The sequence below is a fragment of the Lissotriton helveticus genome, chromosome 1_2 (genome assembly GCF_964261635.1).
Source record: "Lissotriton helveticus chromosome 1_2, aLisHel1.1, whole genome shotgun sequence".
Classification (NCBI taxonomy): Eukaryota; Metazoa; Chordata; class Amphibia; order Caudata; family Salamandridae; genus Lissotriton; species Lissotriton helveticus.
Window position 1 is genome coordinate 336,731,375 of NC_136058.1, and position 23,258 is coordinate 336,754,632.

The window sequence follows — 23,258 nt, forward strand, 5'->3', positions numbered from 1 at the left end:
GGGCTCGAACCCACGACCCTGAGATTAAGAGTCTCATGCTCGAACCCACGACCTTGAGATCAAGAGTCTCATGCTCTACCAACTGAGCTGGCCGGGCTCCCTCTTTAAAGTAGTATGCAAACTGATCGTTTTTCATTAAGAAAACCAGTTCCTGGATATTCCTCAACTCTTGTTTTTCAAGGAACTTATCATTTATAGATCCCTCAGTGGACAGAGTGTCAAGTAAAATGAGACAAAATTGAAATGGAAGTTGTGGAAATGTCATTGTGAGATTGCATAAGAACTCAAATTGCTCTCACAAGCTAACGAATACCTAAACCCTTTTGATAAAACACCTTTAGTTGTTATGATGTGACCATATATGAAAGCCATCTGTGATTTATCTGTTCTTACTATGCAACAAGCTTGGCAATGACAAGTTAAAAATAAAATGTATGTACATTTTAGAATGGAGAATGCGGGCATCGATCCCGCTACCTATCACATGCTAAGCGAGCGCTCTACCATTTGAGCTAATTCCCCTGTGTGCTCCCTCAGAATAACATTTCAAAAGTAATGGTAATGCCTACCACACTTTATTTGATGTCAAATTGCCCATTACATGAGTGTTCAGTTCACTCCTAACTGATGCCTTACCTCCACTTAGGGGATGTTTTACAGTTCAGGTTGGCCTGTTTAGTACTTGAATAGGAGTAATATCGCTGTATGTTAATCTAGACTAATGCCCTACCTAATCTTGAAGTTACATTTCCCACCAATGGGAAACCAAAGATATACAATTTTTGGGAGTTATTGCATGTCTAATGCAAGATTAATTGCCATATTATGAGATCCAATGCAATAATCCTGCAAAAATTACTCGTTTTCGCCCAACGTGGGGGTCGAACCCACGACCCTGAGATTAAGAGTCTCATGCTCGAACCCACGACCCTGAGATCAAGAGTCTCATGCTCTACCGACTGAGCTAGCCGGGCTCCCTCTTTAAAGTAGTATGCAAACTGATCGTTTTTCATTAAGAAAACCAGTTCCTGGATATTCCTCAACTCTTGTTTTTCAAGGAACTTATCATTTATAGATCCCTCAGTGGACAGAGTGTCAAGTAAAATGAGACAAAATTGAAATGGAAGTTGTGGAAATGTCATTGTGAGATTGCATAAGAACTCAAATTGCTCTCACAAGCTAACGAATACCTAAACCCTTTTGATAAAACACCTTTAGTTGTTATGATGTGACCATATATGAAAGCCATCTGTGATTTATCTGTTCTTACTATGCAACAAGCTTGGCAATGACAAGTTAAAAATAAAATGTATGTACATTTTAGAATGGAGAATGCGGGCATCGATCCCGCTACCTCTCGCATGCTAAGCGAGCGCTCTACCATTTGAGCTAATTCCCCTGTGTGCTCCCTCAGAATAACATTTCAAAAGTAATGGTAATGCCTACCACACTTTATTTGATGTCAAATTGCCCATTACATGAGTGTTCAGTTCACTCCTAACTGATGCCTTACCTCCACTTAGGGGATGTTTTACAGTTCAGGTTGGCCTGTTAAGTACTTGAATAGGAGTAATATCGCTGTATGTTAATCTAGACTAATGCCCTACCTAATCTTGAAGTTACATTTCCCACCAATGGGAAACCAAAGATATACAATTTTTGGGAGTTATTGCATGTCTAATGCAAGATTAATTGCCATATTATGAGATCCAACACAATAATCCTGCAAAAAATACTCGTTTTCGCCCAACGTGGGGCTCGAACCCACAACCCTGAGATTAAGAGTCTCATGCTCTACCGACTGAGCTAGCCGGGCTCCCTCTTTAAAGTAGAATGCAAACTGATCATTTTTCATTAAGAAAACCAGTTCCTGGATATTCCTCAACTCTTGTTTTTCAAGGAACTTATCATTTATAGATCCCTCAGTGGACAGAGTGTCAAGTAAAATGAGACAAAATTGAAATGGAAGTTGTGGAAATGTCATTGTGAGATTGCATAAGAACTCAAATTGCTCTCACAAGCTAACGAATACCTAAACCCTTTTGATAAAACCCCTTTAGTTGTTATGATGTGACCATATATGAAAGCCATCTGTGATTTATCTGTTCTTACTATGCAACAAGCTCGGCAATGACAAGTTAAAAATAAAATGTATGTACATTTTAGAATGGAGAATGCGGGCATCGATCCCGCTACCTCTCGCATGCTAAGCGAGCGCTCTACCATTTGAGCTAATTCCCCTGTGTGCTCCCTCAGAATAACATTTCAAAAGTAATGTTAATGCCTACGACACTTTATTTGACGTCAAATTGCCCATTACATGAGTGTTCAGTTCACTCCTAACTGATGCCTTACCTCCACTTAGGGGATGTTTTACAGTTCAGGTTGGCCTGTTTAGTACTTGAATAGGAGTAATATCGCTGTATGTTAATCTAGACTAATGCCCTACCTAATCTTGAAGTTACATTTCCCACCAATGGGAAACCAAAGATATACAATTTTTGGGAGTTATTGCATGTCTAATGCAAGATTAATTGCCATATTATGAGATCCAATGCAATAATCCTGCAAAAATTACTCGTTTTCGCCCAACGTGGGGCTCGAACCCACGACCCTGAGATTAAGAGTCTCATGCTCGAACCCACGACCCTGAGATCAAGAGTCTCATGCTCTACCGACTGAGCTGGCCGGGCCCCCTCTTTAAAGTAGTATGCAAACTGATCGTTTTTCATTAAGAAAACCAGTTCCTGGATATTCCTCAACTCTTGTTTTTCAAGGAACTTATCATTTATAGATCCCTCAGTGGACAGAGTGTCAAGTAAAATGAGACAAAATTGAAATGGAAGTTGTGGAAATGTCATTGTGAGATTGCATAAGAACTCAAATTGCTCTCACAAGCTAACGAATACCTAAACCCTTTTGATAAAACACCTTTAGTTGTTATGATGTGACCATATATGAAAGCCATCTGTGATTTATCTGTTCTTACTATGCAACAAGCTTGGCAATGACAAGTTAAAAATAAAATGTATGTACATTTTAGAATGGAGAATGCGGGCATCGATCCCGCTACCTCTCGCATGCTAAGCGAGCGCTCTACCATTTGAGCTAATTCCCCTGTGTGCTCCCTCAGAATAACATTTCAAAAGTAATGTTAATGCCTTCCACACTTTATTTGACGTCAAATTGCACATTACATGAGTGTTCAGTTCACTCCTAACTGATGCCTTACCTCCACTTAGGGGATGTTTTACAGTTCAGGTTGGCCTGTTTAGTACTTGAATAGGAGTAATATCGCTGTATGTTAATCTAGACTAATGCCCTACCTAATCTTGAAGTTACATTTCCCACCAATGGGAAACCAAAGATATACAATTTTTGGGAGTTATTGCATGTCTAATGCAAGATTAATTGCCATATTATGAGATCCAATGCAATAATCCTGCAAAAATTACTCGTTTTCGCCCAACGTGGGGCTCGAACCCACGACCCTGAGATTAAGAGTCTCATGCTCGAACCCACGACCCTGAGATCAAGAGTCTCATGCTCTACCGACTGAGCTGGCCGGGCTCCCTCTTTAAAGTAGTATGCAAACTGATCGTTTTTCATTAAGAAAACCAGTTCCTGGATATTCCTCAACTCTTGTTTTTCAAGGAACTTATCATTTATAGATCCCTCAGTGGACAGAGTGTCAAGTAAAATGAGACAAAATTGAAATGGAAGTTGTGGAAATGTCATTGTGAGATTGCATAAGAACTCAAATTGCTCTCACAAGCTAACGAATACCTAAACCCTTTTGATAAAACACCTTTAGTTGTTATGATGTGACCATATATGAAAGCCATCTGTGATTTATCTGTTCTTACTATGCAACAAGCTTGGCAATGACAAGTTAAAAATAAAATGTATGTACATTTTAGAATGGAGAATGCGGGCATCGATCCCGCTACCTCTCGCATGCTAAGCGAGCGCTCTACCATTTGAGCTAATTCCCCTGTGTGCTCCCTCAGAATAACATTTCAAAAGTAATGGTAATGCCTACCACACTTTATTTGATGTCAAATTGCCCATTACATGAGTGTTCAGTTCACTCCTAACTGATGCCTTACCTCCACTTAGGGGATGTTTTACAGTTCAGGTTGGCCTGTTTAGTACTTGAATAGGAGTAATATCGCTGTATGTTAATCTAGACTAATGCCCTACCTAATCTTGAAGTTACATTTCCCACCAATGGGAAACCAAAGATATACAATTTTTGGGAGTTATTGCATGTCTAATGCAAGATTAATTGCCATATTATGAGATCCAATGCAATAATCCTGCAAAAATTACTCGTTTTCGCCCAACGTGGGGCTCGAACCCACGACCCTGAGATTAAGAGTCTCATGCTCGAACCCACGACCCTGAGATCAAGAGTCTCATGCTCTACCGACTGAGCTAGCCGGGCTCCCTCTTTAAAGTAGTATGCAAACTGATCGTTTTTCATTAAGAAAACCAGTTCCTGGATATTCCTCAACTCTTGTTTTTCAAGGAACTTATCATTTATAGATCCCTCAGTGGACAGAGTGTCAAGTAAAATGAGACAAAATTGAAATGGAAGTTGTGGAAATGTCATTGTGAGATTGCATAAGAACTCAAATTGCTCTCACAAGCTAACGAATACCTAAACCCTTTTGATAAAACACCTTTAGTTGTTATGATGTGACCATATATGAAAGCCATCTGTGATTTATCTGTTCTTACTATGCAACAAGCTTGGCAATGACAAGTTAAAAATAAAATGTATGTACATTTTAGAATGGAGAATGCGGGCATCAATCCCGCTACCTCTCGCATGCTAAGCGAGCGCTCTACCACTTGAGCTAATTCCCCTGTGTGCTCCCTCAGAATAACATTTCAAAAGTAATGGTAATGCCTACCACACTTTATTTGATGTCAAATTGCCCATTACATGAGTGTTCAGTTCACTCCTAACTGATGCCTTACCTCCACTTAGGGGATGTTTTACAGTTCAGGTTGGCCTGTTTAGTACTTGAATAGGAGTAATATCGCTGTATGTTAATCTAGACTAATGCCCTACCTAATCTTGAAGTTACATTTCCCACCAATGGGAAACCAAAGATATACAATTTTTGGGAGTTATTGCATGTCTAATGCAAGATTAATTGCCATATTATGAGATCCAATGCAATAATCCTGCAAAAATTACTCGTTTTCGCCCAACGTGGGGCTCGAACCCACGACCCAGAGATTAAGAGTCTCATGCTCGAACCCACGACCCTGAGATCAAGAGTCTCATGCTCTACCGACTGAGCTAGCCGGGCTCCCTCTTTAAAGTAGTATGCAAACTGATAGTTTTTCATTAAGAAAACCAGTTCCTGGATATTCCTCAACTCTTGTTTTTCAAGGAACTTATCATTTATAGATCCCTCAGTGGACAGAGTGTCAAGTAAAATGAGACAAAATTGAAATGGAAGTTGTGGAAATGTCATTGTGAGATTGCATAAGAACTCAAATTGCTCTCACAAGCTAACGAATACCTAAACCCTTTTGATAAAACACCTTTAGTTGTTATGATGTGACCATATATGAAAGCCATCTGTGATTTATCTGTTCTTACTATGCAACAAGCTTGGCAATGACAAGTTAAAAATAAAATGTATGTACATTTTAGAATGGAGAATGCGGGCATCGATCCCGCTACCTCTCGCATGCTAAGCGAGCGCTCTACCATCTGAGCTAATTCCCCTGTGTGCTCCCTCAGAATAACATTTCAAAAGTAATGTTAATGCCTTCCACACTTTATTTGACGTCAAATTGCACATTACATGAGTGTTCAGTTCACTCCTAACTGATGCCTTACCTCCACTTAGGGGATGTTTTACAGTTCAGGTTGGCCTGTTTAGTACTTGAATAGGAGTAATATCGCTGTATGTTAATCTAGACTAATGCCCTACCTAATCTTGAAGTTACATTTCCCACCAATTGGAAAAAAGAGATATACAATTTTTGGGAGTTATTGCATGTCTAATGCAAGATTAATTGCCATATTATGAGATCCAATGCAATAATCCTGCAAAAAGTACTCGTTTTCGCCCAACGTGGGGCTCGAACCCACGACCCTGAGATTAAGAGTCTCATGCTCTACCGACTGAGCTAGCCGGGCTCCCTCTTTAAAGTAGAATGCAAACTGATCGTTTTTCATTAAGAAAACCAGTTCCTGGATATTCCTCAACTCTTGTTTTTCAAGGAACTTATCATTTATAGATCCCTCAGTGGACAGAGTGTCAAGTAAAATGAGACAAAATTGAAATGGAAGTTGTGGAAATGTCATTGTGAGATTGCATAAGAACTCAAATTGCTCTCACAAGCTAACGAATACCTAAACCCTTTTGATAAAACACCTTTAGTTGTTATGATGTGACCATATATGAAAGCCATCTGTGATTTATCTGTTCTTACTATGCAACAAGCTTGGCAATGACAAGTTAAAAATAAAATGTATGTACATTTTAGAATGGAGAATGCGGGCATCAATCCCGCTACCTCTCGCATGCTAAGCGAGCGCTCTACCACTTGAGCTAATTCCCCTGTGTGCTCCCTCAGAATAACATTTCAAAAGTAATGGTAATGCCTACCACACTTTATTTGATGTCAAATTGCCCATTACATGAGTGTTCAGTTCACTCCTAACTGATGCCTTACCTCCACTTAGGGGATGTTTTACAGTTCAGGTTGGCCTGTTTAGTACTTGAATAGGAGTAATATCGCTGTATGTTAATCTAGACTAATGCCCTACCTAATCTTGAAGTTACATTTCCCACCAATGGGAAACCAAAGATATACAATTTTTGGGAGTTATTGCATGTCTAATGCAAGATTAATTGCCATATTATGAGATCCAATGCAATAATCCTGCAAAAATTACTCGTTTTCGCCCAACGTGGGGCTCGAACCCACGACCCAGAGATTAAGAGTCTCATGCTCAAACCCACGACCCTGAGATCAAGAGTCTCATGCTCTACCGACTGAGCTAGCCGGGCTCCCTCTTTAAAGTAGTATGCAAACTGATAGTTTTTCATTAAGAAAACCAGTTCCTGGATATTCCTCAACTCTTGTTTTTCAAGGAACTTATCATTTATAGATCCCTCAGTGGACAGAGTGTCAAGTAAAATGAGACAAAATTGAAATGGAAGTTGTGGAAATGTCATTGTGAGATTGCATAAGAACTCAAATTGCTCTCACAAGCTAACGAATACCTAAACCCTTTTGATAAAACACCTTTAGTTGTTATGATGTGACCATATATGAAAGCCATCTGTGATTTATCTGTTCTTACTATGCAACAAGCTTGGCAATGACAAGTTAAAAATAAAATGTATGTACATTTTAGAATGGAGAATGCGGGCATCGATCCCGCTACCTCTCGCATGCTAAGCGAGCGCTCTACCATCTGAGCTAATTCCCCTGTGTGCTCCCTCAGAATAACATTTCAAAAGTAATGTTAATGCCTTCCACACTTTATTTGACGTCAAATTGCACATTACATGAGTGTTCAGTTCACTCCTAACTGATGCCTTACCTCCACTTAGGGGATGTTTTACAGTTCAGGTTGGCCTGTTTAGTACTTGAATAGGAGTAATATCGCTGTATGTTAATCTAGACTAATGCCCTACCTAATCTTGAAGTTACATTTCCCACCAATTGGAAAAAAGAGATATACAATTTTTGGGAGTTATTGCATGTCTAATGCAAGATTAATTGCCATATTATGAGATCCAATGCAATAATCCTGCAAAAAGTACTCGTTTTCGCCCAACGTGGGGCTCGAACCCACGACCCTGAGATTAAGAGTCTCATGCTCTACCGACTGAGCTAGCCGGGCTCCCTCTTTAAAGTAGAATGCAAACTGATCGTTTTTCATTAAGAAAACCAGTTCCTGGATATTCCTCAACTCTTGTTTTTCAAGGAACTTATCATTTATAGATCCCTCAGTGGACAGAGTGTCAAGTAAAATGAGACAAAATTGAAATGGAAGTTGTGGAAATGTCATTGTGAGATTGCATAAGAACTCAAATTGCTCTCACAAGCTAACGAATACCTAAACCCTTTTGATAAAACACCTTTAGTTGTTATGATGTGACCATATATGAAAGCCATCTGTGATTTATCTGTTCTTACTATGCAACAAGCTTGGCATTGACAAGTTAAAAATAAAATGTATGTACATTTTAGAATGGAGAATGCGGGCATCGATCCCGCTACCTATTGCATGCTAAGCGAGCGCTCTACCATTTGAGCTAATTCCCCTGTGTGCTCCCTCAGAATAACATTTCAAAAGTAATGGTAATGCCTACCACACTTTATTTGATGTCAAATTGCCCATTACATGAGTGTTCAGTTCACTCCTAACTGATGCCTTACCTCCACTTAGGGGATGTTTTACAGTTCAGGTTGGCCTGTTTAGTACTTGAATAGGAGTAATATCGCTGTATGTTAATCTAGACTAATGCCCTACCTAATCTTGAAGTTACATTTCCCACCAATGGGAAACCAAAGATATACAATTTTTGGGAGTTATTGCATGTCTAATGCAAGATTAATTGCCATATTATGAGATCCAATGCAATAATCCTGCAAAAATTACTCGTTTTCGCCCAACGTGGGGCTCGAACCCACGACCCTGAGATTAAGAGTCTCATGCTCGAACCCACAACCCTGAGATCAAGAGTCTCATGCTCTACCGACTGAGCTGGCCGGGCTCCCTCTTTAAAGTAGTATGCAAACTGATCGTTTTTCATTAAGAAAACCAGTTCCTGGATATTCCTCAACTCTTGTTTTTCAAGAAACTTATCATTTATAGATCCCTCAGTGGACAGAGTGTCAAGTAAAATGAGACAAAATTGAAATGGAAGTTGTGGAAATGTCATTGTGAGATTGCATAAGAACTCAAATTGCTCTCACAAGCTAACGAATACCTAAACCCTTTTGATAAAACACCTTTAGTTGTTATGATGTGACCATATATGAAAGCCATCTGTGATTTATCTGTTCTTACTATGCAACAAGCTTGGCATTGACAAGTTAAAAATAAAATGTATGTACATTTTAGAATGGAGAATGCGGGCATCGATCCCGCTACCTATTGCATGCTAAGCGAGCGCTCTACCATTTGAGCTAATTCCCCTGTGTGCTCCCTCAGAATAACATTTCAAAAGTAATGGTAATGCCTACCACACTTTATTTGATGTCAAATTGCCCATTACATGAGTGTTCAGTTCACTCCTAACTGATGCCTTACCTCCACTTAGGGGATGTTTTACAGTTCAGGTTGGCCTGTTTAGTACTTGAATAGGAGTAATATCGCTGTATGTTAATCTAGACTAATGCCCTACCTAATCTTGAAGTTACATTTCCCACCAATGGGAAACCAAACATATACAATTTTTGGGAGTTATTGCATGTCTAATGCAAGATTAATTGCCATATTATGAGATCCAATGCAATAATCCTGCAAAAAATACTCGTTTTCGCCCAACGTGGGGCTTGAACCCACAACCCTGAGATTAAGAGTCTCATGCTCTACCGACTGAGCTAGCCGGGCTCCCTCTTTAAAGTAGAATGCAAACTGATCATTTTTCATTAAGAAAACCAGTTCCTGGATATTCCTCAACTCTTGTTTTTCAAGGAACTTATCATTTATAGATCCCTCAGTGGACAGAGTGTCAAGTAAAATGAGACAAAATTGAAATGGAAGTTGTGGAAATGTCATTGTGAGATTACATAAGAACTCAAATTGCTCTCACAAGCTAACGAATACCTAAACCCTTTTGATAAAACCCCTTTAGTTGTTATGATGTGACCATATATGAAAGCCATCTGTGATTTATCTGTTCTTACTATGCAACAAGCTTGGCAATGACAAGTTAAAAATAAAATGTATGTACATTTTAGAATGGAGAATGCGGGTATCGATCCCGCTACCTCTCGCATGCTAAGCGAGCGCTCTACCATTTGAGCTAATTCCCCTGTGTGCTCCCTCAGAATAACATTTCAAAAGTAATGTTAATTCCTAGACACTTTATTTGACGTCAAATTGCCCATTACATGAGTGTTCAGTTCACTCCTAACTGATGCCTTACCTCCACTTAGGGGATGTTTTACAGTTCAGGTTGGCCTGTTTAGTACTTGAATAGGAGTAATATCGCTGTATGTTAATCTAGACTAATGCCCTACCTAATCTTGAAGTTACATTTCCCACCAATGGGAAACCAAAGATATACAATTTTTGGGAGTTATTGCATGTCTAATGCAAGATTAATTGCCATATTATGAGATCCAATGCAATAATCCTGCAAAAATTACTCGTTTTCGCCCAACGTGGGGCTCAAACCCACGACCCTGAGATTAAGAGTCTCATGCTCGAACCCACGACCCTGAGATCAAGAGTCTCATGCTCTACCGACTGAGCTAGCCGGGCTCCCTCTTTAACGTAGTATGCAAACTGATCGTTTTTCATTAAGAAAACCAGTTCCTGGATATTCCTCAACTCTTGTTTTTCAAGGAACTTATCATTTATAGATCCCTCAGTGGACAGAGTGTCAAGTAAAATGAGACAAAATTGAAATGGAAGTTGTGGAAATGTCATTGTGAGATTGCATAAGAACTCAAATTGCTCTCACAAGCTAACGAATACCTAAACCCTTTTGATAAAACAGCTTTAGTTGTTATGATGTGACCATATATGAAAGCCATCTGTGATTTATCTGTTCTTACTATGCAACAAGCTTGGCAATGACAAGTTAAAAATAAAATGTCTGTACATTTTAGAATGGAGAATGCGGGCATCGATCCCGCTACCTCTCGCATGCTAAGCGAGCGCTCTACCATTTGAGCTAATTCCCCTGTGTGCTCCCTCAGAATAACATTTCAAAAGTAATGGTAATGCCTACCACACTTTATTTGATGTCAAATTGCCCATTACATGAGTGTTCAGTTCACTCCTAACTGATGCCTTACCTCCACTTAGGGGATGTTTTACAGTTCAGGTTGGCCTGTTAAGTACTTGAATAGGAGTAATATCGCTGTATGTTAATCTAGACTAATGCCCTACCTAATCTTGAAGTTACATTTCCCACCAATGGGAAACCAAAGATATACAATTTTTGGGAGTTATTGCATGTCTAATGCAAGATTAATTGCCATATTATGAGATCCAACACAATAATCCTGCAAAAAATACTCATTTTCGCCCAACGTGGGGCTCGAACCCACGACCCTGAGATTAAGAGTCTCATGCTCTACCGACTGAGCTAGCCGGGCTCCCTCTTTAAAGTAGAATGCAAACTGATCATTTTTCATTAAGAAAACCAGTTCCTGGATATTCCTCAACTCTTGTTTTTCAAGGAACTTATCATTTATAGATCCCTCAGTGGACAGAGTGTCAAGTAAAATGAGACAAAATTGAAATGGAAGTTGTGGAAATGTCATTGTGAGATTGCATAAGAACTCAAATTGCTCTCACAAGCTAACGAATACCTAAACCCTTTTGATAAAACCCCTTTAGTTGTTATGATGTGACCATATATGAAAGCCATCTGTGATTTATCTGTTCTTACTATGCAACAAGCTTGGCAATGACAAGTTAAAAATAAAATGTATGTACATTTTAGAATGGAGAATGCGGGCATCGATACCGCTACCTCTCGCATGCTAAGCGAGTGCTCTACCATTTGAGCTAATTCCCCTGTGTGCTCCCTCAGAATAACATTTCAAAAGTAATGTTAATGCCTACGACACTTTATTTGACGTCAAATTGCCCATTACATGAGTGTTCAGTTCACTCCTAACTGATTCCTTACCTCCACTTAGGGGATGTTTTACAGTTCAGGTTGGCCTGTTTAGTACTTGAATAGGAGTAATATCGCTGTATGTTAATCTAGACTAATGCCCTACCTAATCTTGAAGTTACATTTCCCACCAATGGGAAACCAAAGATATACAATTTTTGGGAGTTATTGCATGTCTAATGCAAGATTAATTGCCATATGATGAGATCCAATGCAATAATCCTGCAAAAATTACTCGTTTTCGCCCAACGTGGGGCTCGAACCCACGACCCTGAGATTAAGAGTCTCATGCTCTACCGACTGAGCTAGCCGGGCTCCCTCTTTAAAGTAGTATGCAAACTGATCGTTTTTCATTAAGAAAACCAGTTCCTGGATATTCCTCAACTCTTGTTTTTCAAGGAACTTATCATTTATAGATCCCTCAGTGGACAGAGTGTCAAGTAAAATGAGACAAAATTGAAATGGAAGTTGTGGAAATGTCATTGTGAGATTGCATAAGAACTCAAATTGCTCTCACAAGCTAACGAATACCTAAACCCTTTTGATAAAACACCTTTAGTTGTTATGATGTGACCATATATGAAAGCCATCTGTGATGTATCTGTTCTTACTATGCAACAAGCTTGGCAATGACAAGTTAAAAATAAAATGTATGTACATTTTAGAATGGAGAATGCGGGCATCGATCCCGCTACCTCTCGCATGCTAAGCGAGCGCTCTACCATTTGAGCTAATTCCCCTGTGTGCTCCCTCAGAATAACATTTCAAAAGTAATGGTAATGCCTACCACACTTTATTTGACGTCAAATTGCCCATTACATGAGTGTTCAGTTCACTCCTAACTGATGCCTTACCTCCACTTAGGGGATGTTTTACAGTTCAGGTTGGCCTGTTTAGTACTTGAATAGGAGTAATATCGCTGTATGTTAATCTAGACTAATGCCCTACCTAATCTTGAAGTTACATTTCCCACCAATGGGAAACCAAAGATATACAATTTTTGGGAGTTATTGCATGTCTAATGCAAGATGAATTGCCATATTATGAGATCCAATGCAATAATCCTGCAAAAATTACTCGTTTTCGCCCAACGTGGGGCTCGAACCCACGACCCTGAGATTAAGAGTCTCATGCTCTACCGACTGAGCTAGCCAGGCTCCCTCTTTAAAGTAGTATGCAAACTGATCGTTTTTCATTAAGAAAACCAGTTCCTGGATATTCCTCAACTCTTGTTTTTCAAGGAACTTATCATTTATAGATCCCTCAGTGGACAGAGTGTCAAGTAAAATGAGACAAAATTGAAATGGAAGTTGTGGAAATGTCATTGTGAGATTGCATAAGAACTCAAATTGCTCTCACAAGCTAACGAATACCTAAACCCTTTTGATAAAACCACTTTAGTTGTTATGATGTGACCATATATGAAAGCCATCTGTGATTTATCTGTTCTTACTATGCAACAAGCTTGGCAATGACAAGTTAAAAATAAAATGTATGTACATTTTAGAATGGAGAATGCGGGCATCGATCCCGCTACCTCTCGCATGCTAAGCGAGCGCTCTACCATTTGAGCTAATTCCCCCGTGTGCTCCCTCAGAATAACATTTCAAAAGTAATGGTAATGCCTACCACACTTTATTTGATGTCAAATTGCCCATTACATGAGTGTTCAGTTCACTCCTAACTGATGCCTTACCTCCACTTAGGGGATGTTTTACAGTTCAGGTTGGCCTGTTTAGTACTTGAATAGGAGTAATATCGCTGTATGTTAATCTAGACTAATGCCCTACCTAATCTTGAAGTTACATTTCCCACCAATGGGAAACCAAAGATATACAATTTTTGGGAGTTATTGCATGTCTAATGCAAGATTAATTGCCATATTATGAGATCCAATGCAATAATCCTGCAAAAATTACTCGTTTTTGCCCAACGTGGGGCTCGAACCCACGACCCTGAGATTAAGAGTCTCATGCTCTACCGACTGAGCTAGCCGGGCTCCCTCTTTAAAGTAGAACGCAAACTGATCGTTTTTCATTAAGAAAACCAGTTCCTGGATATTCCTCAACTCTTGTTTTTCAAGGAACTTATCATTTATAGATCCCTCAGTGGACAGAGTGTCAAGTAAAATGAGACAAAATTGAAATGGAAGTTGTGGAAATGTCATTGTGAGATTGCATAAGAACTCAAATTGCTCTCACAAGCTAACGAATACCTAAACCCTTTTGATAAAACCCCTTTAGTTGTTATGATGTGACCATATATGAAAGCCATCTGTGATTTATCTGTTCTTACTATGCAACAAGCTTGGCAATGACAAGTTAAAAATAAAATGTATGTACATTTTAGAATGGAGAATGCGGGCATCGATCCCGCTACCTCTCGCATGCTAAGCGAGCGCTCTACCATTTGAGCTAATTCCCCTGTGTGCTCCCTCAGAATAACATTTCAAAAGTAATGTTAATTCCTAGACACTTTATTTGACGTCAAATTGCCCATTACATGAGTGTTCAGTTCACTCCTAACTGATGCCTTACCTCCACTTAGGGGATGTTTTACAGTTCAGGTTGGCCTGTTTAGTACTTGAATAGGAGTAATATCGCTGTATGTTAATCTAGACTAATGCCCTACCTAATCTTGAAGTTACATTTCCCACCAATGGGAAACCAAAGATATACAATTTTTGGGAGTTATTGCATGTCTAATGCAAGATTAATTGCCATATTATGAGATCCAATGCAATAATCCTGCAAAAATTACTCGTTTTCGCCCAACGTGGGGCTCAAACCCACGACCCTGAGATTAAGAGTCTCATGCTCGAACCCACGACCCTGAGATCAAGAGTCTCATGCTCTACCGACTGAGCTAGCCGGGCTCCCTCTTTAACGTAGTATGCAAACTGATCGTTTTTCATTAAGAAAACCAGTTCCTGGATATTCCTCAACTCTTGTTTTTCAAGGAACTTATCATTTATAGATCCCTCAGTGGACAGAGTGTCAAGTAAAATGAGACAAAATTGAAATGGAAGTTGTGGAAATGTCATTGTGAGATTGCATAAGAACTCAAATTGCTCTCACAAGCTAACGAATACCTAAACCCTTTTGATAAAACAGCTTTAGTTGTTATGATGTGACCATATATGAAAGCCATCTGTGATTTATCTGTTCTTACTATGCAACAAGCTTGGCAATGACAAGTTAAAAATAAAATGTCTGTACATTTTAGAATGGAGAATGCGGGCATCGATCCCGCTACCTCTCGCATGCTAAGCGAGCGCTCTACCATTTGAGCTAATTCCCCTGTGTGCTCCCTCAGAATAACATTTCAAAAGTAATGGTAATGCCTACCACACTTTATTTGATGTCAAATTGCCCATTACATGAGTGTTCAGTTCACTCCTAACTGATGCCTTACCTCCACTTAGGGGATGTTTTACAGTTCAGGTTGGCCTGTTAAGTACTTGAATAGGAGTAATATCGCTGTATGTTAATCTAGACTAATGCCCTACCTAATCTTGAAGTTACATTTCCCACCAATGGGAAACCAAAGATATACAATTTTTGGGAGTTATTGCATGTCTAATGCAAGATTAATTGCCATATTATGAGATCCAACACAATAATCCTGCAAAAAATACTCATTTTCGCCCAACGTGGGGCTCGAACCCACGACCCTGAGATTAAGAGTCTCATGCTCTACCGACTGAGCTAGCCGGGCTCCCTCTTTAAAGTAGAATGCAAACTGATCATTTTTCATTAAGAAAACCAGTTCCTGGATATTCCTCAACTCTTGTTTTTCAAGGAACTTATCATTTATAGATCCCTCAGTGGACAGAGTGTCAAGTAAAATGAGACAAAATTGAAATGGAAGTTGTGGAAATGTCATTGTGAGATTGCATAAGAACTCAAATTGCTCTCACAAGCTAACGAATACCTAAACCCTTTTGATAAAACCCCTTTAGTTGTTATGATGTGACCATATATTAAAGCCATCTGTGATTTATCTGTTCTTACTATGCAACAAGCTTGGCAATGACAAGTTAAAAATAAAATGTATGTACATTTTAGAATGGAGAATGCGGGCATCGATACCGCTACCTCTCGCATGCTAAGCGAGTGCTCTACCATTTGAGCTAATTCCCCTGTGTGCTCCCTCAGAATAACATTTCAAAAGTAATGTTAATGCCTACGACACTTTATTTGACGTCAAATTGCCCATTACATGAGTGTTCAGTTCACTCCTAACTGATTCCTTACCTCCACTTAGGGGATGTTTTACAGTTCAGGTTGGCCTGTTTAGTACTTGAATAGGAGTAATATCGCTGTATGTTAATCTAGACTAATGCCCTACCTAATCTTGAAGTTACATTTCCCACCAATGGGAAACCAAAGATATACAATTTTTGGGAGTTATTGCATGTCTAATGCAAGATTAATTGCCATATGATGAGATCCAATGCAATAATCCTGCAAAAATTACTCGTTTTCGCCCAACGTGGGGCTCGAACCCACGACCCTGAGATTAAGAGTCTCATGCTCTACCGACTGAGCTAGCCGGGCTCCCTCTTTAAAGTAGTATGCAAACTGATCGTTTTTCATTAAGAAAACCAGTTCCTGGATATTCCTCAACTCTTGTTTTTCAAGGAACTTATCATTTATAGATCCCTCAGTGGACAGAGTGTCAAGTAAAATGAGACAAAATTGAAATGGAAGTTGTGGAAATGTCATTGTGAGATTGCATAAGAACTCAAATTGCTCTCACAAGCTAACGAATACCTAAACCCTTTTGATAAAACACCTTTAGTTGTTATGATGTGACCATATATGAAAGCCATCTGTGATGTATCTGTTCTTACTATGCAACAAGCTTGGCAATGACAAGTTAAAAATAAAATGTATGTACATTTTAGAATGGAGAATGCGGGCATCGATCCCGCTACCTCTCGCATGCTAAGCGAGCGCTCTACCATTTGAGCTAATTCCCCTGTGTGCTCCCTCAGAATAACATTTCAAAAGTAATGGTAATGCCTACCACACTTTATTTGACGTCAAATTGCCCATTACATGAGTGTTCAGTTCACTCCTAACTGATGCCTTACCTCCACTTAGGGGATGTTTTACAGTTCAGGTTGGCCTGTTTAGTACTTGAATAGGAGTAATATCGCTGTATGTTAATCTAGACTAATGCCCTACCTAATCTTGAAGTTACATTTCCCACCAATGGGAAACCAAAGATATACAATTTTTGGGAGTTATTGCATGTCTAATGCAAGATGAATTGCCATATTATGAGATCCAATGCAATAATCCTGCAAAAATTACTCGTTTTCGCCCAACGTGGGGCTCGAACCCACGACCCTGAGATTAAGAGTCTCATGCTCTACCGACTGAGCTAGCCAGGCTCCCTCTTTAAAGTAGTATGCAAACTGATCGTTTTTCATTAAGAAAACCAGTTCCTGGATATTCCTCAACTCTTGTTTTTCAAGGAACTTATCATTTATAGATCCCTCAGTGGACAGAGTGTCAAGTAAAATGAGACAAAATTGAAATGGAAGTTGTGGAAATGTCATTGTGAGATTGCATAAGAACTCAAATTGCTCTCACAAGCTAACGAATACCTAAACCCTTTTGATAAAACCACTTTAGTTGTTATGATGTGACCATATATGAAAGCCATCTGTGATTTATCTGTTCTTACTATGCAACAAGCTTGGCAATGACAAGTTAAAAATAAAATGTATGTACATTTTAGAATGGAGAATGCGGGCATCGATCCCGCTACCTCTCGCATGCTAAGCGAGCGCTCTACCATTTGAGCTAATTCCCCCGTGTGCTCCCTCAGAATAACATTTCAAAAGTAATGGTAATGCCTACCACACTTTATTTGATGTCAAATTGCCCATTACATGAGTGTTCAGTTCACTCCTAACTGATGCCTTACCTCCACTTAGGGGATGTTTTACAGTTCAGGTTGGCCTGTTTAGTACTTGAATAGGAGTAATATCGCTGTATGTTAATCTAGACTAATGCCCTACCTAATCTTGAAGTTACATTTCCCACCAATGGGAAACCAAAGATATACAATTTTTGGGAGTTATTGCATGTCTAATGCAAGATGAATTGCCATATTATGAGATCCAATGCAATAATCCTGCAAAAATTACTCGTTTTCGCCCAACGTGGGGCTCGAACCCACGACCCTGAGATCAAGAGTCTCATGCTCTACCGACTGAGCTAGCCAGGCTCCCTCTTTAAAGTAGTATGCAAACTGATCGTTTTTCATTAAGAAAACCAGTTCCTGGATATTCCTCAACTCTTGTTTTTCAAGGAACTTATCATTTATAGATCCCTCAGTGGACAGAGTGTCAAGTAAAATGAGACAAAATTGAAATGGAAGTTGTGGAAATGTCATTGTGAGATTGCATAAGAACTCAAATTGCTCTCACAAGCTAACGAATACCTAAACCCTTTTGATAAAACCACTTTAGTTGTTATGATGTGACCATATATGAAAGCCATCTGTGATTTATCTGTTCTTACTATGCAACAAGCTTGGCAATGACAAGTTAAAAATAAAATGTATGTACATTTTAGAATGGAGAATGCGGGCATCGATCCCGCTACCTCTCGCATGCTAAGCGAGCGCTCTACCATTTGAGCTAATTCCCCTGTGTGCTCCCTCAGAATAACATTTCAAAAGTAATGGTAATGCCTACCACACTTTATTTGATGTCAAATTGCCCATTACATGAGTGTTCAGTTCACTCCTAACTGATGCCTTACCTCCACTTAGGGGATGTTTTACAGTTCAGGTTGGCCTGTTAAGTACTTGAATAGGAGTAATATCGCTGTATGTTAATCTAGACTAATGCCCTACCTAATCTTGAAGTTACATTTCCCACCAATGGGAAACCAAAGATATACAATTTTTGGGAGTTATTGCATGTCTAATGCAAGATTAATTGCCATATTATGAGATCCAATGCAATAATCCTGCAAAAATTACTCGTTTTTGCCCAACGTGGGGCTCGAACCCACGACCCTGAGATTAAGAGTCTCATGCTCTACCGACTGAGCTAGCCGGGCTCCCTCTTTAAAGTAGAACGCAAACTGATCGTTTTTCATTAAGAAAACCAGTTCCTGGATATTCCTCAACTCTTGTTTTTCAAGGAACTTATCATTTATAGATCCCTCAGTGGACAGAGTGTCAAGTAAAATGAGACAAAATTGAAATGGAAGTTGTGGAAATGTCATTGTGAGATTGCATAAGAACTCAAATTGCTCTCACAAGCTAACGAATACCTAAACCCTTTTGATAAAACCCCTTTAGTTGTTATGATGTGACCATATATGAAAGCCATCTGTGATTTATCTGTTCTTACTATGCAACAAGCTTGGCAATGACAAGTTAAAAATAAAATGTATGTACATTTTAGAATGGAGAATGCGGGCATCGATCCCGCTACTTCTCGCATGCTAAGCGAGCGCTCTACCATTTGAGCTAATTCCCCTGTGTGATCCCTCAGAATAACATTTCAAAAGTAATGGTAATGCCTACCACACTTTATTTGATGTCAAATTGCCCATTACATGAGTGTTCAGTTCACTCCTAACTGATGCCTTACCTCCACTTAGGGGATGTTTTACAGTTCAGGTTGGCCTGTTAAGTACTTGAATAGGAGTAATATCGCTGTATGTTAATCTAGACTAATGCCCTACCTAATCTTGAAGTTACATTTCCCACCAATGGGAAACCAAAGATATACAATTTTTGGGAGTTATTGCATGTCTAATGCAAGATTAATTGCCATATTATGAGATCCAACACAATAAATCTGCAAAAAATACATGTTTTTGCCCAACGTGGGGCTCGAACCCACGACCCTGAGATTAAGAGTCTCATGCTCTACCGACTGAGCTAGCCGGGCTCCCTCTTTAAAGTAGAATGCAAACTGATCATTTTTCATTAAGAAAACCAGTTCCTGGATATTCCTCAACTCTTGTTTTTCAAGGAACTTATCATTTATAGATCCCTCAGTGGACAGAGTGTCAAGTAAAATGAGACAAAATTGAAATGGAAGTTGTGGAAATGTCATTGTGAGATTACATAAGAACTCAAATTGCTCTCACAAGCTAACGAATACCTAAACCCTTTTGATAAAACCCCTTTAGTTGTTATGATGTGACCATATATGAAAGCCATCTGTGATTTATCTGTTCTTACTATGCAACAAGCTTGGCAATGACAAGTTAAAAATAAAATGTATGTACATTTTAGAATGGAGAATGCGGGCATCGATACCACTACCTCTCGCATGCTAAGCGAGCGCTCTACCATTTGAGCTACTTCCCCTGTTCAGTTCACTCCTAACTGATGCCTTACCTCCACTTAGGGGATGTTTTACAGTGCAGGTTGGCCTGTTTAGTACTTGAATAGGAGTAATATCGCTGTATGTTAATCTAGACTAATGCCCTACCTAATCTTGAAGTTACATTTCCCACCAATGGGAAACCAAAGATATACAATTTTTGGGAGTTATTGCATGTCTAATGCAAGATTAATTGCCATATTATGAGATCCAATGCAATAATCCTGCAAAAATTACTCGTTTTTGCCCAACGTGGGGCTCGAACCCACGACCCTGAGATTAAGAGTCTCATGCTCTACCGACTGAGCTAGCCGGGCTCCCTCTTTAAAGTAGAACGCAAACTGATCGTTTTTCATTAAGAAAACCAGTTCCTGGATATTCCTCAACTCTTGTTTTTCAAGGAACTTATCATTTATAGATCCCTCAGTGGACAGAGTGTCAAGTAAAATGAGACAAAATTGAAATGGAAGTTGTGGAAATGTCATTGTGAGATTGCATAAGAACTCAAATTGCTCTCACAAGCTAACGAATACCTAAACCCTTTTGATAAAACCCCTTTAGTTGTTATGATGTGACCATATATGAAAGCCATCTGTGATTTATCTGTTCTTACTATGCAACAAGCTTGGCAATGACAAGTTAAAAATAAAATGTATGTACATTTTAGAATGGAGAATGCGGGCATCGATCCCGCTACTTCTCGCATGCTAAGCGAGCGCTCTACCATTTGAGCTAATTCCCCTGTGTGATCCCTCAGAATAACATTTCAAAAGTAATGGTAATGCCTACCACACTTTATTTGATGTCAAATTGCCCATTACATGAGTGTTCAGTTCACTCCTAACTGATGCCTTACCTCCACTTAGGGGATGTTTTACAGTTCAGGTTGGCCTGTTAAGTACTTGAATAGGAGTAATATCGCTGTATGTTAATCTAGACTAATGCCCTACCTAATCTTGAAGTTACATTTCCCACCAATGGGAAACCAAAGATATACAATTTTTGGGAGTTATTGCATGTCTAATGCAAGATTAATTGCCATATTATGAGATCCAACACAATAAATCTGCAAAAAATACATGTTTTTGCCCAACGTGGGGCTCGAACCCACGACCCTGAGATTAAGAGTCTCATGCTCTACCGACTGAGCTAGCCGGGCTCCCTCTTTAAAGTAGAATGCAAACTGATCATTTTTCATTAAGAAAACCAGTTCCTGGATATTCCTCAACTCTTGTTTTTCAAGGAACTTATCATTTATAGATCCCTCAGTGGACAGAGTGTCAAGTAAAATGAGACAAAATTGAAATGGAAGTTGTGGAAATGTCATTGTGAGATTACATAAGAACTCAAATTGCTCTCACAAGCTAACGAATACCTAAACCCTTTTGATAAAACCCCTTTAGTTGTTATGATGTGACCATATATGAAAGCCATCTGTGATTTATCTGTTCTTACTATGCAACAAGCTTGGCAATGACAAGTTAAAAATAAAATGTATGTACATTTTAGAATGGAGAATGCGGGCATCGATACCACTACCTCTCGCATGCTAAGCGAGCGCTCTACCATTTGAGCTACTTCCCCTGTTCAGTTCACTCCTAACTGATGCCTTACCTCCACTTAGGGGATGTTTTACAGTGCAGGTTGGCCTGTTTAGTACTTGAATAGGAGTAATATCGCTGTATGTTAATCTAGACTAATGCCCTACCTAATCTTGAAGTTACATTTCCCACCAATGGGAAACCAAAGATATACAATTTATGGGAGTTATTGCATGTCTAATGCAAGATTAATTGCCATATTATGAGATCCAATGCAATAATCCTGCAAAAATTAATCGTTTTCGCCCAACGTGGGGCTCGAACCCACGACCCTGAGATTAAGAGTCTCATGCTCTACCGACTGAGCTAGCCAGGCTCCCTCTTTAAAGTAGTATGCAAACTGATCGTTTTTCATTAAGAAAACCAGTTCCTGGATATTCCTCAACTCTTGTTTTTCAAGGAACTTATCATTTATAGATCCCTCAGTGGACAGAGTGTCAAGTAAAATGAGACAAAATTGAAATGGAAGTTGTGGAAATGTCATTGTGAGATTGCATAAGAACTCAAATTGCTCTCACAAGCTAACGAATACCTAAACCCTTTTGATAAAACCACTTTAGTTGTTATGATGTGACCATATATGAAAGCCATCTGTGATTTATCTGTTCTTACTATGCAACAAGCTTGGCAATGACAAGTTAAAAATAAAATGTATGTACATTTTAGAATGGAGAATGCGGGCATCTATCCCGCTACCTCTCGCATGCTAAGCGAGCGCTCTACCATTTGAGCTAATTCCCCTGTGTGCTCCCTCAGAATAACATTTCAAAAGTAATGGTAATGCCTACCACACTTTATTTGACGTCAAATTGCCCATTACATGAGTGTTCAGTTCACTCCTAACTGATGCCTTACCTCCACTTAGGGGATGTTTTACAGTTCAGGTTGGCCTGTTTAGTACTTGAATAGGAGTAATATCGCTGTATGTTAATCTAGACTAATGCCCTACCTAATCTTGAAGTTACATTTCCCACCAATGGGAAACCAAAGATATACAATTTTTGGGAGTTATTGCATGTCTAATGCAAGATGAATTGCCATATTATGAGATCCAATGCAATAATCCTGCAAAAATTACTCGTTTTCGCCCAACGTGGGGCTCGAACCCACGACCCTGAGATTAAGAGTCTCATGCTCTACCGACTGAGCTAGCCAGGCTCCCTCTTTAAAGTAGTATGCAAACTGATCGTTTTTCATTAAGAAAACCAGTTCCTGGATATTCCTCAACTCTTGTTTTTCAAGGAACTTATCATTTATAGATCCCTCAGTGGACAGAGTGTCAAGTAAAATGAGACAAAATTGAAATGGAAGTTGTGGAAATGTCATTGTGAGATTGCATAAGAACTCAAATTGCTCTCACAAGCTAACGAATACCTAAACCCTTTTGATAAAACCACTTTAGTTGTTATGATGTGACCATATATGAAAGCCATCTGTGAT

The 23,258-nt window shown here is 39.2% G+C and overlaps 34 non-coding genes across 34 annotated transcripts; all 34 read right to left on the bottom strand.

Annotated features, from left to right (window-relative positions):
• Positions 1 to 1,326: 1,326 nt before the first annotated feature.
• On the bottom strand, positions 1,327 to 1,399 carry TRNAA-AGC (transfer RNA alanine (anticodon AGC)). Its single transcript has one exon. It is a non-coding gene; the product is annotated as a tRNA-Ala (tRNA).
• A 344-nt stretch (positions 1,400 to 1,743) lies between these two features.
• On the bottom strand, positions 1,744 to 1,816 carry TRNAK-CUU (transfer RNA lysine (anticodon CUU)). Its single transcript has one exon. It is a non-coding gene; the product is annotated as a tRNA-Lys (tRNA).
• A 352-nt stretch (positions 1,817 to 2,168) lies between these two features.
• TRNAA-AGC (transfer RNA alanine (anticodon AGC)) lies at positions 2,169 to 2,241 on the bottom strand. The gene has a single exon. It is a non-coding gene; the product is annotated as a tRNA-Ala (tRNA).
• An 804-nt stretch (positions 2,242 to 3,045) lies between these two features.
• Positions 3,046 to 3,118, bottom strand: TRNAA-AGC (transfer RNA alanine (anticodon AGC)). Its single transcript has one exon. It is a non-coding gene; the product is annotated as a tRNA-Ala (tRNA).
• Positions 3,119 to 3,922: 804 nt separating this feature from the next.
• TRNAA-AGC (transfer RNA alanine (anticodon AGC)) lies at positions 3,923 to 3,995 on the bottom strand. Its single transcript has one exon. It is a non-coding gene; the product is annotated as a tRNA-Ala (tRNA).
• A 344-nt stretch (positions 3,996 to 4,339) lies between these two features.
• Positions 4,340 to 4,447, bottom strand: TRNAK-CUU (transfer RNA lysine (anticodon CUU)). The gene is made up of 2 exons: positions 4,411 to 4,447; positions 4,340 to 4,375 (listed from the first exon to the last, which is right to left on the bottom strand). It is a non-coding gene; the product is annotated as a tRNA-Lys (tRNA).
• Positions 4,448 to 5,676: 1,229 nt separating this feature from the next.
• TRNAA-AGC (transfer RNA alanine (anticodon AGC)) lies at positions 5,677 to 5,749 on the bottom strand. The gene has a single exon. It is a non-coding gene; the product is annotated as a tRNA-Ala (tRNA).
• Positions 5,750 to 6,093: 344 nt separating this feature from the next.
• TRNAK-CUU (transfer RNA lysine (anticodon CUU)) lies at positions 6,094 to 6,166 on the bottom strand. Its single transcript has one exon. It is a non-coding gene; the product is annotated as a tRNA-Lys (tRNA).
• A 1,229-nt stretch (positions 6,167 to 7,395) lies between these two features.
• Positions 7,396 to 7,468, bottom strand: TRNAA-AGC (transfer RNA alanine (anticodon AGC)). The gene has a single exon. It is a non-coding gene; the product is annotated as a tRNA-Ala (tRNA).
• Positions 7,469 to 7,812: 344 nt separating this feature from the next.
• Positions 7,813 to 7,885, bottom strand: TRNAK-CUU (transfer RNA lysine (anticodon CUU)). The gene has a single exon. It is a non-coding gene; the product is annotated as a tRNA-Lys (tRNA).
• Positions 7,886 to 9,531: 1,646 nt separating this feature from the next.
• TRNAK-CUU (transfer RNA lysine (anticodon CUU)) lies at positions 9,532 to 9,604 on the bottom strand. Its single transcript has one exon. It is a non-coding gene; the product is annotated as a tRNA-Lys (tRNA).
• Positions 9,605 to 9,956: 352 nt separating this feature from the next.
• On the bottom strand, positions 9,957 to 10,029 carry TRNAA-AGC (transfer RNA alanine (anticodon AGC)). Its single transcript has one exon. It is a non-coding gene; the product is annotated as a tRNA-Ala (tRNA).
• Positions 10,030 to 10,832: 803 nt separating this feature from the next.
• TRNAA-AGC (transfer RNA alanine (anticodon AGC)) lies at positions 10,833 to 10,905 on the bottom strand. The gene has a single exon. It is a non-coding gene; the product is annotated as a tRNA-Ala (tRNA).
• Positions 10,906 to 11,249: 344 nt separating this feature from the next.
• TRNAK-CUU (transfer RNA lysine (anticodon CUU)) lies at positions 11,250 to 11,322 on the bottom strand. Its single transcript has one exon. It is a non-coding gene; the product is annotated as a tRNA-Lys (tRNA).
• A 769-nt stretch (positions 11,323 to 12,091) lies between these two features.
• Positions 12,092 to 12,164, bottom strand: TRNAK-CUU (transfer RNA lysine (anticodon CUU)). Its single transcript has one exon. It is a non-coding gene; the product is annotated as a tRNA-Lys (tRNA).
• Positions 12,165 to 12,516: 352 nt separating this feature from the next.
• On the bottom strand, positions 12,517 to 12,589 carry TRNAA-AGC (transfer RNA alanine (anticodon AGC)). Its single transcript has one exon. It is a non-coding gene; the product is annotated as a tRNA-Ala (tRNA).
• A 344-nt stretch (positions 12,590 to 12,933) lies between these two features.
• On the bottom strand, positions 12,934 to 13,006 carry TRNAK-CUU (transfer RNA lysine (anticodon CUU)). The gene has a single exon. It is a non-coding gene; the product is annotated as a tRNA-Lys (tRNA).
• A 352-nt stretch (positions 13,007 to 13,358) lies between these two features.
• On the bottom strand, positions 13,359 to 13,431 carry TRNAA-AGC (transfer RNA alanine (anticodon AGC)). Its single transcript has one exon. It is a non-coding gene; the product is annotated as a tRNA-Ala (tRNA).
• Positions 13,432 to 13,775: 344 nt separating this feature from the next.
• On the bottom strand, positions 13,776 to 13,848 carry TRNAK-CUU (transfer RNA lysine (anticodon CUU)). Its single transcript has one exon. It is a non-coding gene; the product is annotated as a tRNA-Lys (tRNA).
• A 352-nt stretch (positions 13,849 to 14,200) lies between these two features.
• Positions 14,201 to 14,273, bottom strand: TRNAA-AGC (transfer RNA alanine (anticodon AGC)). The gene has a single exon. It is a non-coding gene; the product is annotated as a tRNA-Ala (tRNA).
• An 803-nt stretch (positions 14,274 to 15,076) lies between these two features.
• On the bottom strand, positions 15,077 to 15,149 carry TRNAA-AGC (transfer RNA alanine (anticodon AGC)). The gene has a single exon. It is a non-coding gene; the product is annotated as a tRNA-Ala (tRNA).
• A 344-nt stretch (positions 15,150 to 15,493) lies between these two features.
• On the bottom strand, positions 15,494 to 15,566 carry TRNAK-CUU (transfer RNA lysine (anticodon CUU)). The gene has a single exon. It is a non-coding gene; the product is annotated as a tRNA-Lys (tRNA).
• Positions 15,567 to 16,335: 769 nt separating this feature from the next.
• TRNAK-CUU (transfer RNA lysine (anticodon CUU)) lies at positions 16,336 to 16,408 on the bottom strand. Its single transcript has one exon. It is a non-coding gene; the product is annotated as a tRNA-Lys (tRNA).
• Positions 16,409 to 16,760: 352 nt separating this feature from the next.
• Positions 16,761 to 16,833, bottom strand: TRNAA-AGC (transfer RNA alanine (anticodon AGC)). Its single transcript has one exon. It is a non-coding gene; the product is annotated as a tRNA-Ala (tRNA).
• Positions 16,834 to 17,177: 344 nt separating this feature from the next.
• Positions 17,178 to 17,250, bottom strand: TRNAK-CUU (transfer RNA lysine (anticodon CUU)). Its single transcript has one exon. It is a non-coding gene; the product is annotated as a tRNA-Lys (tRNA).
• Positions 17,251 to 17,602: 352 nt separating this feature from the next.
• Positions 17,603 to 17,675, bottom strand: TRNAA-AGC (transfer RNA alanine (anticodon AGC)). Its single transcript has one exon. It is a non-coding gene; the product is annotated as a tRNA-Ala (tRNA).
• A 344-nt stretch (positions 17,676 to 18,019) lies between these two features.
• TRNAK-CUU (transfer RNA lysine (anticodon CUU)) lies at positions 18,020 to 18,092 on the bottom strand. Its single transcript has one exon. It is a non-coding gene; the product is annotated as a tRNA-Lys (tRNA).
• A 352-nt stretch (positions 18,093 to 18,444) lies between these two features.
• TRNAA-AGC (transfer RNA alanine (anticodon AGC)) lies at positions 18,445 to 18,517 on the bottom strand. Its single transcript has one exon. It is a non-coding gene; the product is annotated as a tRNA-Ala (tRNA).
• Positions 18,518 to 18,861: 344 nt separating this feature from the next.
• TRNAK-CUU (transfer RNA lysine (anticodon CUU)) lies at positions 18,862 to 18,934 on the bottom strand. Its single transcript has one exon. It is a non-coding gene; the product is annotated as a tRNA-Lys (tRNA).
• A 769-nt stretch (positions 18,935 to 19,703) lies between these two features.
• On the bottom strand, positions 19,704 to 19,776 carry TRNAK-CUU (transfer RNA lysine (anticodon CUU)). Its single transcript has one exon. It is a non-coding gene; the product is annotated as a tRNA-Lys (tRNA).
• A 685-nt stretch (positions 19,777 to 20,461) lies between these two features.
• TRNAK-CUU (transfer RNA lysine (anticodon CUU)) lies at positions 20,462 to 20,534 on the bottom strand. The gene has a single exon. It is a non-coding gene; the product is annotated as a tRNA-Lys (tRNA).
• A 769-nt stretch (positions 20,535 to 21,303) lies between these two features.
• TRNAK-CUU (transfer RNA lysine (anticodon CUU)) lies at positions 21,304 to 21,376 on the bottom strand. The gene has a single exon. It is a non-coding gene; the product is annotated as a tRNA-Lys (tRNA).
• Positions 21,377 to 22,061: 685 nt separating this feature from the next.
• On the bottom strand, positions 22,062 to 22,134 carry TRNAK-CUU (transfer RNA lysine (anticodon CUU)). Its single transcript has one exon. It is a non-coding gene; the product is annotated as a tRNA-Lys (tRNA).
• A 769-nt stretch (positions 22,135 to 22,903) lies between these two features.
• On the bottom strand, positions 22,904 to 22,976 carry TRNAK-CUU (transfer RNA lysine (anticodon CUU)). The gene has a single exon. It is a non-coding gene; the product is annotated as a tRNA-Lys (tRNA).
• Positions 22,977 to 23,258: the final 282 nt, after the last annotated feature.